At 47.0% G+C, this 13,340-nt stretch overlaps 1 protein-coding gene and 1 long non-coding RNA gene across 2 annotated transcripts in view; one reads left to right on the top strand and one right to left on the bottom strand.

Annotated features, from left to right (window-relative positions):
- Positions 1 to 731, top strand: part of LOC112550488 — a 5,309-nt gene extending 4,578 nt beyond the window's left edge. The window contains exon 3 of the long non-coding RNA XR_003094364.1: positions 397 to 731. This is a non-coding gene — a long non-coding RNA (uncharacterized LOC112550488). The remainder of the gene's footprint in view (positions 1 to 396) is intronic.
- Positions 1 to 13,340, bottom strand: part of LOC102385477 (teneurin-2) — an 818,212-nt gene that overhangs the window by 176,296 nt on the left and 628,576 nt on the right. The gene's annotated exons all lie outside the window — the stretch shown is intronic.

Here is a 13,340-nt window from a genome sequence, read left to right as displayed (position 1 = left end):
CCCCCCCACCCATCCATACTTACCTTAAATCAGGTGGCCATTTTAAACTAGATCTAACCTTCCTGAATGTCTGTATCCAGCCCAAGAGGCAAAGGTGATTAGACTCCTGAACCTTTCAGTAACTGGATTACTAAGGATTAATCAGGTTTACTTTACATTTAGGACTCAAGTACGATTGGGTGTCACCCAACCCCCGACTTTATATCCACTCTTTAAATCTTCAGTAGTTTATTTTGTACCAATGGCCCCACTCAGAAGCTGTCTCTTCTGCATGCTCTAGAGAATTTCTAAGTAAACTTTATAATTTTTTCATAATGTAACTTTGGTCTTCACCCCTAATGCAGTAAGAGTGTGTTCCTCCTTGTGACTCACTCCTTTTCCTTCTTCTATTTTTAGATTATTTTCCATTTTGATGGACTGCTGCAGATCACATTCAAAGACCATCAAGTGCATTTAAATAAAGTTATGGACATGCCAAAACTGAAAGAAACTTGCAAGAAACTGAGAAGTAAGGCTGGCCAAAGAACTCAGACCATTGTGGACAAGTAAGCCCTAATGGCATGAATTAATGATGCTCCAGACTAATGGCTGTCTTGGAGCTTCTCTGCTTATCACAATCTCACAATTATTTCAACATATTTTAGTGTGATTTTCTTTTTCTATAAATGTTTATAAAGGGAGTTTTAAAAGCATATTTCTTCTTGCCCAGGGGAGCCATTCCAATCTCTCAGTCAAACATGTATTTAAGCACCTGTAAATATAAGCTTGTTATCGACTAAATAACACTTATCCATTTTTAAAGGTGTATTATTTACCCAGTTAAATTACTATTTTGCTATGTGCATTTTTAAAGTCTATTTTAATGCTCGCTGAAAGTGCCAATTTGACAGTCCTGAAGGCTGCAATACGGCAGCAGCAGTGCAAGCTTCATGAATCATCCCATTGGTGTGCCCCAGCCTTGAACTGGGGATCAATGTTGGTTTCTCACGTACCCAATTTTCCTCTTCACAAATTAGTATCTCTGCTAAAACTGAATCATTTACTTTGGTCATGTTTTAATCAAGATACACCATGTTTTGCCAAGAAGGTTAATCTTATTAACTAGCTACTGTAGAAATATATTGTATGAGTTGGTCAAAATGCAGGTTAATATTGATTAAAAGTGAGCTATTAAGATGGGGTTGGGTCTGGTCTGAAAACACGCGTGTAATTTAGACTTTCCTATTCCACACAGTAGTTGAGGGTTAGGACTGACCTACAGGCAACATTTGAGATTCTACAGCACTCTCTGCATACTCAAATAGGAAATAATTGTGATGTGAGGTAGATGATTTTACATTGCACACCTCTGAAAATGTTTGCTTTGGTACTACTACTGAAGCATGGGTCATTAAACTGGCAGAACATCAATTCTAAAAAATCTGTAATCATCTACCATACAAATCTGGCTGATTTGGACTTGCAGTAATTCCAGGCAATAAATATCACTGCGGATGGTGAAAGGATCTTCTCCTTTGCTGATCCTGCAGTTTGGAACACTTTTTTGGGGGTCTTTCCATTTCTCCAAGTCTCAACTCCACCTTCCCTCCCTATTCTTATGATTTACCTTCCTTTTCTTGTTGCTACTTCTTTGTGTTTAAATGGTCAAGATTAGTTATTTGGTATTGGGTAGAGTTTGCGAGAAGGCCACTACCTAATATACAGGTGCACTGAACTGAGATTTATGCCACAAGGACTAAATGTAAAAATGAATATGATTTTGAATACTAGCTTTGCATCATCCTAAGATGTAGCTGACCCCTAATTTGGGCAGCCTTTGTCTCTTCTGAAAGGGGCAGAGTCCATTTTTAATTTGATTTAGAAATCTTTTTTCCCCTCACAAGTCTTTCAGCCTAAGTATTAGTACAATGCAAATTTACATTCATATGAATTGTACCTCCAAGTGCACCCAGACGTTAAATAAAACAGAGTGTGTCTACATGAGATGCTTTACCAAGCAGAAGACTAACTTACTGTGCGGCAGTGTCACCATCTACATGTGCAGGCACTTAAATAAACTTCACAGTAAATTAGTCTACTGCACGGTTAATTTGCTACCTGCCTTAGTTACTGCACAAAGTTACTTTCAGTCAGTGCCACCACCAGGGGGGCAGCCTCAGGCTAGCCCCAGGGCCATGGGGCTCAGAGCTTCCCAGGGCTGGGCTGGCTCTTTGCCTACCCCAGTCTGGCATTTAAAACTCTGTGGTGACTCTGGGGTCTGCGCCACCTGCTGCCAGCCTCTGGCCACTGGATCCTGCAGCCTTGTTCCAGCCACAGCAGCCAGCACAGACCCTTGGCGCTAGCCTCCAGGCCAGTCCCACCATGTGCCTGCCTGCCTGCCTTGTGTGATGCCCCTGTGCTGCAGGCACCTTCCCAAGTCTGGCAGCACCCAGACGCTCACCCACAACCCCTGAGGGCCATTGAGGGAGTCATGCTGGCATCTTCCCTGATGCCACACGCTGCATCCTGGGGGCCCAGCTGGCACCAGGATGAAACCATAGACCTCATAGTACTGAGGGATGACACTGAGGTCCAGAGCCAGTTTGCCCAGGGTGGGTGCTCCAACGCCCACATCTATGACACTCTGGTGGGTGACATGCAGGAGTGCAGGTGCGACCAGACAGAGTGACAGTAATGCATAAAGGTCAAGGCCCTGCGTATGCAGTGGGTCCACATCACCAACCATAATCACTGGTTGGGAACTTCCCTCAGGACCATGCCATTTATGAGGCAGCTGGACTGCATCCTCACACCCCTGGACCCGGATAGAGCCATGCTGTGTTCTCCAATATGGGTGGCCTGCAAAAGTCTCTGCAGTGGCAACAAGTCCAGAGTGGGAGAGGGACTCTTGAGGTGTCAGGAGCATGTACCACCATGGGCTCTGCCCCTGGAGTTGTCCAGCAGCTCCAACAGCCCAGGCCAGCACCTGTCCTGCCAGCTCTGGATGCACAGCTCCACCCAGTAGGCCAGCAAGGGATGGCACCATCCACCCTGATGAGCTCCAGCTCCTCCCCAGAGGGGCCTCCTGCATGGCCAGCCAGGGGAGACACATTGCCCTCCTCAAGAGGATGCTGGAGGCTCAGGAGCAGGAGACCGCCATGGTGGCCAGGACAGTAGAGGCCATGGAGGAGGACCTCTGCCAACCATAATCACTGGTTGGGAACTTCCCTCAGGACCATGCCATTTATGAGGCAGCTGGACTGCATCCTCACACCCCTGGACCCGGATAGAGCCATGCTGTGTTCTCCAATATGGGTGGCCTGCAAAAGTCTCTGCAGTGGCAACAAGTCCAGAGTGGGAGAGGGACTCTTGAGGTGTCAGGAGCATGTACCACCATGGGCTCTGCCCCTGGAGTTGTCCAGCAGCTCCAACAGCCCAGGCCAGCACCTGTCCTGCCAGCTCTGGATGCACAGCTCCACCCAGTAGGCCAGCAAGGGATGGCACCATCCACCCTGATGAGCTCCAGCTCCTCCCCAGAGGGGCCTCCTGCATGGCCAGCCAGGGGAGACACATTGCCCTCCTCAAGAGGATGCTGGAGGCTCAGGAGCAGGAGACCGCCATGGTGGCCAGGACAGTAGAGGCCATGGAGGAGGACCTCTGGGTGGCAGTCTTCTTCATCCTGTCCTAGCCCTGTCTACTCCCTGACAGTTGCCTGCTGCCAATCCCTAGGCCCCCAGTGGGCTTGGGCTGAGGTGCAGCAGTCTCCAGTAGCCAGTGTCTCCTGTCTGGGTTTCCTGCCAGCCGGCCCTCCAGCCTGGGCCGCCCCCCGCCGCTCTCCCAGGTTCTATGCAGTCCCTGCCCAGACACTGTCTGCAGTGGGGCCAGCACCATGCCCAGGCCCTGCTGGCCCTGGCCCCAGGCTGCATGAGGAGAAGCCAGCTGTGCTGACAGAGCAGCAGCTGTCCTCACCCCAGCTAAGTCCCCTGACCACCTGCCTCACTATGGTGTGTGCACCCATGGTGGTGCAGCCAGAGGCCATGGTGGTGAGCACGTGTCCCCAGGCTCCACCCTGTAGGGTGGTGCCTGACCCACTATGCCCTGCTGCTGCTGATTGCCAAGGTGCCCCAAGTGCACCCAAGAACCTGGCACAGGGACACTGAGCTTCTGTAGTGTAGTGGGCAAGTCTGAGCTTCCTCACAGCATTTGCTGCCACCTGGAGGGGTATCCATGCCTATGCTATGCATTCCTACTCCCAACAGCTGAAGACAACATGTCAACCACCACTACATGTCAACCTCCACCCCACTGTCCCCTGCCCCAGGAGGGCACACAGAACAGAATGTACATAGACTACAGAGGGAAGAGGGTGCTTTATTGGTGGTGGGTGTGGTGGTTGGTGATGGGGCTCTGTGGTTTGGGAGGGAGGCGGGAGGGCTCTGTTGTTTGGAAGGGGAAAGATGTGTTTGGGAGGGAGTGGGGACAGGGTCTGTGTTTGGGGAAGGAAATAAAGACTTTTGCTGAAAACTGTATGCTGTGAACATGGTGATGGGGTGGACGATGGAGGTGGGATCCATGGCCAGCCGTCCATGTGGCCTACAGCAAGGGGTTCAGGAGCAGGTTATCCACCAGCACCTCTCGCACCTGATGCCCTGGCCCCCACTGCCAGGTGTGCAGCTCTCCCAGGGCCTCTGTGGGAGGGGGCCCTGTTGGTATTGCTGCCACTGCAGCTGGTACTCCTTCTGCCAGGCACTGTTTGCCTACTGGGCCTCCTCCGCCCAAGCCTCAGGGAAGAGCTGCCCCCTAGGCCTTGCAGATGTTACACAGCCTATGATGATGACCTGGGGGATGTTGGCCTTGATGACCCTGAGGCAAGCAGTGAAGGTGCACCAGCATCCTTTCAGGTAGCAGAAGGTGTGTGGGTCCAGCCCAAGCAGTGTTGAAATGTGCCTGGTGGGGAGGTCCAGCTGCCCAGTATAGGGCTGTATGAGCCAGAAGAGAAGTGGGTAGGTGGGCTCCCCAATGAGGGACCATCACCTCACCCAGGTGGAGGTCTGGTATGAGCGACCGCTTTCCACCAGGGCTAGCAGAGTGCAGTTCTAGAAGATGCAGGCATCATGGGTGCTGCCAGCCCAGCCAGCACTGGTGTTGGTGAAGGCACCCTGGTGGTGCACCACAACTGGCAGCACCACTGAGTGGAAGCCTTGCCAGGTGCATTACAGGTGGTCATCACGGGGCAGGCATGTGATGGGGATGTGGGTCTCGTCCAAGGCCCTGAAGCACTGGGGGAAGCCCAGGGTATGGAACCCCACCAGGGGGTCGTGGATCCAGAGTACTGTGTGCCTGAGCACATCCTGGACAAACCTCCGGGATGGCCTCCACAGAGGTCTACTTGCCCACGCTGAAGACATGGCCAACATAGCACAGGCTGGAGGGCATGGCCAGCTTGAGCACAGCAATGGCCAGCTGGGTCTCCACAGGGAAGGGTGGCCACATGGTGGTGGCCTGCTGCTCCATGTGTAGGTGGAGCAGATTGAGGAGCTCCTGAAACCCCTAGCCCCCGCTGGCATACCAAGGAGTAATGGGCACAAGTTGATGGAGAGGAGGTACAGATTGGACATCCGAAAAAACTACTTCACAGTTAGGGCGGCTAGGAGCTGGAACCAACTTCCAAGGGAGGTGGTGCTGGCCCCTACCCTGGGGGTCTTTAAGAAGAGGCTGGATGCCTACCTGGCTGGACTCATTTGAGTCCCGTTTTTGTTTTTAGGGTTTTTTGTTGTTCTCCCGCCCTGGCGGGGGGTCAGGCTAGAAGATCTATTAGGTCCCTTCCGACCCTAAAACTATGAAACTATGAAACTTGGCCTGGGTCACCCAGAATGAGTCCAGGCACTGCTTGTCATCCCAGGTGTGCTGGATGATATGCAGCCACCCATCCTGGCTGGCCAGGTGGGCCCACAGGCAGTAGGGCTGGAGCCCCAGGAGCTCATGGATGGAACTAATGGCAGCATCCACATAATTCCTGTGGGGGTCTGGGCAATGAGCCGGGGGCTGGTTGTTGTCAGCACAGGGGCCAGGGTTGAGCTTGGCTGCAGCAGTGAGCTTGACAACACAGCCGTATGGCATGAGGGGATAGACAGGACCAAGATTGCCTGGGGCCAGGTGATGGTCACCATGGTGGTGAAGTGCACTGAGTAGGGTGGCAAACAAAAGCCAAAAGTCATCACTCCTGGGGCCTAAAGATGGAGCAGCCATCACACAGTGGGCACTGGAGATAGAGTTGTAAAAGGCTGTGCTAGCATGCTGCAGACTACTCCAAGCTAGAAATGCAGGTGGCCGGGGAATACCACAGAGAGCTGCCTTTTAAAGTGCCCTGGCCCCCAAACAGCTGTGGCTGTAGCATCCAGCTCCCTCTGGCTGCTGCAGGGAGGCAAAGCAGGGCTGGATGAGGACTGGAGTAGGCTATTGTCATGAGGGGCAAATCTGCTTTCAAATGGCTGCCAGTGTAGATGGCTGCCCAGGGCTAGTTTACTTTGCAGTAAATTACTTCACAGTAAACCCATATAACATTAATTGCATGTGTAGGTGTACCCACAGTGTCCTAAAATCCATCTAGAAAATCTGTATTTTTCCAATTGTGTACAAGAAATTTGCTCCAGATGTAACATGAATTTTCATGGCTGTTTCACAGCTAAAGCTCAGAAAACAAATGTTTAACTTAGAGATGCTGAAATGACACAACCTGAACTCCCGTGACAGAAAGGATACTGCTATACCAGTGAGTTTTGTTTTGTCAAGCCACACTTCCAGGGTCATGATTAGCTGCATTTACACAAGTTTTAGGGAGCTGTATTACAAAAGAAGCAGGATTATATCTCCTACCGCTACATATGGAGGTAACCCTTGTGTGTACATGTGTCTGTGCAAAGAACAAAAGAGTGACTCAATCACCTCTGCAGAATCCAGTTAACTCCCTGTACCTCCATGCTCCCGAGTTAAATACGGTATAGGGTAAGGTTTGTTCAGTGTCAAGGAATGTGCATTATTCCACCCATCACTAATTTTATGGGGGAATCTGCCAAAGAATGAGCATGAATCCCTGGTCTGTTTAATGGGAATAGCAAGGGAGCCTGAAGTCCTGGTCTAAAGGAGCTAGTCAGGAACAGGGACCTGTGAAATTTGTTAACCACCTTCCTGTACACGGGAAGGAAGAAATCCTGCAAAGAGAACCTCTGTTTAGGGCCACCTCCCAAGGCTTTGGCTGTAGCAAACGATGGCTGGACCCTAAGAGTTTAGAGTCTACTAATCCCTTACTATATTTAAAAATCAGAAATCATCTCAAAGTTCTGGCAGATACTGTATGCTGAGGCACAATCTTTTCAGAAGATTTCATAAGCAAATCATTTCATTGCAGATGTAATTAAGATTTATTAGGTCCTCATGTTTAACCAAAGAAGAGATATGCTCAATGTTGTAAGTAATTTCTGCAGTACCTCTAGCTCAATCTTGTCTTCTGTTAAAGCATGGATAACCAAATTACGCTAAATAAACTAACTAATGACACAAATACACCCCAAAACCCTATCCTTTTTACTGCATTAGTCAAATGTTTTCTTTTCACTACAATCATCTAATCATACAGTTTACAGTGCCTAACAGATACACATCCAAATCTGGAACATGGAATATGAACTTTTCTGAAGACATTACAGAATTTTGCTTGCTTGCATTTTAAACAGCTTCCACAACATAGCTCCACAGTAGCTACTTAATAAGATTAATTTATTTGGTAAAACATGATGTATCTTGATTAAAACATGACCAAAGTAAATGATTAAGTATAGTAAAGTGTGAGAAGGATGGAGGTGGCTTTTAATAAACTTCTTAGGATTATCATTTAAGGAATCAATAGAAATTAATTGGCACACATTTTAATTTATTTTTTCTCCCTCTAAAATTTTTTTGACTATGTAAATCTTCTGAACGATGGTGTTCTGCGTTTCTTACACAACAGAATGAGTAGAATTGTAGAAAAAGGGCTAGGCCTCAAAGGATACCTAACAGGGGGTGCATCTACATGAGATGCTGACTATGCAGTAGCGCATCACAGAACAGACAGTGCTAATCTGCTATTGTGTAGTATTATTAGGCTACAGCGCAGTAGCAACACCTATAAGATGTCGCTGGCACTACTGCACAGTAACTCCAGTTACTAGGGCTGTGCGAAGCTTCAGGTAGTGATTTGATTTGAAGGAGATTCGGGCCAATTCAGTGGCTGAATCTCCAAAACTGAATTGAATCGGGGGACAAATTAAATGGTCCAAATTGATTCAAAGTTCTCCGAATCGTCGGAAAAAATTCGGAGAGCTTTGATGATTTGGGCAGTCCCTGGTGGCTGTGCTACTGGTCACTGTCACTTCCCCCCTACCACATCTGCCATTGCTGCCCTTCTCCTACCAGTTCCTCATCCTCCCCTGCTCACCGCTCCAGCACCTTATCCCAGCTGCACGGCAAAGACCGCAGGACACAGCAGGAGCCAGCCCAGTCCAGCTGGCACTGCACAAAGCTAGCTGAGAATCATGGGGGCCAGGGCAGCTTCTGCTGCATTTTGCGGTCCCAGTGCTGTACCTGGCAACCATGTGGTGCTGGAGGGGGGGGGGGGGGGGGGGTGGAGAGGAGTGGTGGCGGGGGGCAGGAGAGCAGGGAAATGGTGGCAGCAGGTGGGGGGGGATGAGAGTGAGTGGGCATGCAGGAACACAGCAACAGCTGGGTGGGAGCATGGGGCCCATGCTGGTCCCCCGGGGCCATCACTAGCAGGGGCCCAGAGTGGGGTGGCAGGAGCACAGGGCCCAGGCCAGCAGGGGCTCTGGAGCCAGGCTGGGCTGTGCCAGCAGGAAGAGGGGGGAGCTGGCCCGCTTTCATACAGCCCCTGCCAGCCTGGTCCCGCGCTCCTGCCACCCTGCTCTGGGCCCCTGCCAGTGCTGGCCCTAGTGCACCACCCCTACGCCCACTTGCTCCCACTTCCCCGCCACCTGCTGGTGCCATTCCCCGCTTTCCTGCCCATCACCATTGCCATTCTGGCTGCTGCTGTATCCTGCCACCAGCTCCCCCTGGGTCCTAATGCTGCTGGCTCCTGTCATCAACAACCTTGCCTGCCTACTGTATTACTCATGAACCATGTCAGCAAATCATTCAAGTGACTGCTAGTTACAGGATCAAACTCTGTAGGATGGTTTTAATATGTATTTTTTTAATGTAACCCATTACTCAGTATTCTTGGAAAACAGTGGAGCCAACATAAGTAGATCCAAGAAAGTATTTTCCTTGGTTTCAATACATGTACATTTCTATCCCTCTGCTGTTTGGTTTGTTGAGTTTCCATTTTCAATCAACACAAAACTGGCCTGGAGCAGCATAATTTTACCTTTTGCGTTGAACCATTACATTTGCCATGTTTTTGGGGAGTGGGGAAAAACTGGGTCTGGCTCCTTAAAGCCAGGTTCCATTCTTAGCGTATAGCTTTGGGATTGTCAGGCTAAGTTTCAACATTTTGCTGAGTTTCATGTGCAGCTCTGATTTTGAACTTTGCATGCAATATTTGTGGCAGTTCACAATACTTTATCATTTAGTCATGAACAACTCAATCTTATTTATATATTTATAATTCAAATACTGTGATTCATTTATGCTGAAATCTCATGTGCTTTTTTGCAAAGTTGAGCCTAGACCCAGTCACTTCATCCAAACACTGGGCCTTTTCAGTGTCAGGACCCAATTTTCAATTAACAAATTATCATTATTCTTATAATGGGCCACGCTGATCTCTTGGGCCTCAATTCACTCCCAACTTTTGTTATCTGTCTCTAAAAATACTGAGAACTGCTGGTTTTGATACTAGACTCAAGGCACCTCTCATTAGACTCAACGCACCCCTCAGAAAATGTCAGCTCTTAGCTTTCACTCATTTGTTGGCCTCAGAAAAATAATTCTGAGCAATTATTCTGTTGCAAAGAACTCAGAAGCACCATGACAGATCACAATGTTTTTGCCACTCTGGATTCCTATTTGAAATCTCTGGGTTTATCTTGTGAATCATCTGTAGGTGTATGCATATCTAATAGTGCTAATATTGTTCAACAACCTTAAAAGGATCTTACTGCACCCCATGGTGCTGTGGCATCTTGGTTGAGAAGCACTGCTGTAAGCTCCCTGAGGCAGAGACTGTCTCTTATTGTGTGTTTGTACAGTACCATTATAAAGTAATACAGTTTATAACAGTTATTTTTAAAATTATAATTCAGTGCACTATGCCATTCATCAGTATCTTTGAGTAATACAAAACAGGAAAATCATAAGGTCACCAGGGAACCACAGGAGACGTGTTGCAAGAAGGCAAAAGAATGAGAGATTTCTTCAAAGGTATGTCTACACTGAAGTACTTACTCAGCTTCTCAGTAGGATTTTGCAATGCATGCTGAGTTCCATGCTACCACTGTTATGCTGCTACAAGTACTCAAGCTGGCTAATATAAAGCTAGTTTGGGTATGTATAAACAATATGTATAGACATATCCTAAAATATACAAGTGTGTTTATCTAAAACCTCTCCTGCTTAGAGAGGAATGATTAAAGTTGACTTTTACAGTATATTCTGACAGTTATGAAGGAAATGGCACATGGCAGGTCACCCATTTTAGGGAGTTGTGTGTCTGGCATCTAAAGAATTTTTAAAATTTCAGACACATTCTTGGCATAGTTTTAGATAATATAGCAATGAAAAAGCTCTGTTAAGTCATCTAGTCTGTCTCCCTGCCAACACAGGACTATTCCCTAATGTATATTTAATTAGTTTTTTGCCGGGTCTAGTTTTCATTGCCCCAAGCTCCCACCAATTCCCTTAGGGGACTGCATTACTGGTTAAGAGAACTCAGTATCAAGAAGCTATTTCTGATATTTCATCAATATTTTCTCTTTTTTAATTTCATCCCATTATTTCAATTATGTCTTACTGTACTCTCACTTACTAATAATACCTCTTCACCAGTGGCACTAATTGCCTTAAAAGATTTGTAGATTGGTTTTGAATGTCCCCTCCCTTAGTCATTGCTTCATCAAAACTTTCCACGCCAGACTCCCAGCTTCTGCAAGTTGATGCTTGAGCAAGCTTCCTCATATTAAACCAGGGGCACTTTGCTGTCTCTCTCAATAGCGGCGGTGCTCTCTTGAGTGTTATGGAGAGGCCCTGCCTTGCTACTTGCATGCAGAAATGAAGTGTCTCTCTACCTCTTTCCCAAATCCCCTAGTTTATTATTAGCTCCGTGACCCCAGTGCCAGAGTGGGCGTTTCCTGCCCTGTTTTCAATCTGGTACATATACTTGCAGCTGTAAATCAGCTTGTCTGATCAGCTCCTTGTCTGTTCTTTTTACCCAGGCACTTTCAGACTCTACTAAGCTCCACTGAGTGACAGTGTACAAACAAGAGAAATCATGACTGTTATCATAAGGCTGGATTTTGTTTTCAGTCATATCATGATGCAATTACATTATTTTGTATTTACACTGCTGTTATTCAGAGGAGAGTTTAGCCCACAGGCAAAAATATAGGCAGACCACTTTGAAATATCGTCTGTTTTCTTCCCCGAAGTGGCACTATCTTTAAATGGCCTGCTTGCCGAGATGGCACAGCTTGTGCTTAAGTGGCCATTTTTATTCTAAGGGTTAAAGGTTTCTTTAGAAGACCAGTGTTTTGAAAAGAATGGCTTCATCCTGAGTCGTGTCAATTATGAAAGGTCACTCTGCACAGCCAGAGAGGCTAGACCTGAAATGGCTGTTGTGTTAAAAGCTGCCAGAGGCCTTCTTAAAAACTGCTGGCACAGCAATATTAACTTTAAATTGAATAAATGTGTGTGTGTGGAGAGGGGGTGGGGGAAGGAAAACTTTTCACACCCTTGTTGCTGTCAAGGTCTGTCTTTCTGACATTGATTTTACTCATACAGCCTGTCATTCACTGTATTTCATACTGCAAGGCTATTTATCTAAGTGAGATCTTTTTCAAAGGTTTTATTAACATTCTGTAAAATGTCTATAAAATGTTTAGAATGAACAAAGACATTCGGGTTCCTTTTGAACAATATACTCTTGCATGTGCACATACTGGAAAAAAAATCAACAGAGATATGATATAGTAGTAATTCTCCTTTTACTTAGAGCCTGATTCCCATAAGTGCATGAATTCAGAAGTAGTTGAAGGTGTTCAGTTCCTCTTAATACACAAAGAAACTGAGGCACAAAGAGTTTCAGTCTAAAAATTACCACAAAACTGTGATGGAGGAGATAACTGAACTCAGAGATCTCTTGCCTTCCTACTGCCATACGAAGTTCAAGATCCATCTATTCCTTTTGAAGTGCTCTATTTCAACACTAGGAGCTATCATATAAAATATCATGGGAGCCAAGCAGCCCCAATGCATAACCAACATGCTTCACTGTCTAACACTGTGGCTCTACACAAGCCACTTTGCCTCTTTGTATCTCAGTTTCTCTGCCCAGCTTTGAACTCGTAGGACATTTTCCTGCTAATTGCTTTCATTATTCAAAGTGCACTATACAGCAAGTGCGACCTATTATTATGACACCATAATTCTAATCATCACTCAAAAAAGCAGAGGGAAGTCTTAAGCAATGAAGCAACGGAAGAGATGTGAGTTTGATTCTGAATTTTGAAATGTTAAAAGCTAGCACATAGTTCAATTGTCTTGATTTTTGTTTTACTTAATTAACAAATGCACTATTACTATTCTGTACTTTGTCTTGTTCTGGCTACTGCTACACTCCCACCCACTCAATCAGCATCTGTTTTCTCTCCTGAAAAATATGGGCCAAGACGGCTCCAACAAGATCCTTTACTGCACTTGAGTAAAGGAAAGGATATTCAATAGGAGTTAAATTCTGCTGTCCTCAGGGAGCATTCCCAGTAACTTCAAAGTGAGTTCTGTCTAAGGGCAAGATTGGGACTTAGGTGGGAGCCAAAGCGTTCCTGTACATGAGCTGGAAGGCTGCTCCGACACGCTGCAATTACAACTGAGTCTGCTGGAGCATGGTAATTGCCACACTTCAGCCAGACTCTGCATCTCGTATATCAGCATCCCCGTGCTTCAAAATGGCAGCAAGGGCACTTTAACTAAAGCTCATTTGATGAGCTTTAGATATAGTGCTCCCACAGCCATTTTCAAGTGACAGGATGCTGATACACAAAAAACTCTGGGAGCTTTAATTAGAGTGGCTCTCGGAGACACTGCAATTAAAGCAACCCCCCGCCCCACCCAGATTTTCCGGAACTTGTGTAAAAACATCCAAAGTTCTCTTGATT

The sequence above is a fragment of the Alligator sinensis genome, unplaced genomic scaffold, assembly GCF_000455745.1.
Source record: "Alligator sinensis unplaced genomic scaffold, ASM45574v1 scaffold7_1, whole genome shotgun sequence".
Classification (NCBI taxonomy): domain Eukaryota; kingdom Metazoa; phylum Chordata; order Crocodylia; family Alligatoridae; genus Alligator; species Alligator sinensis.
This window is presented reverse-complemented; position numbering and strand designations above follow the sequence as displayed.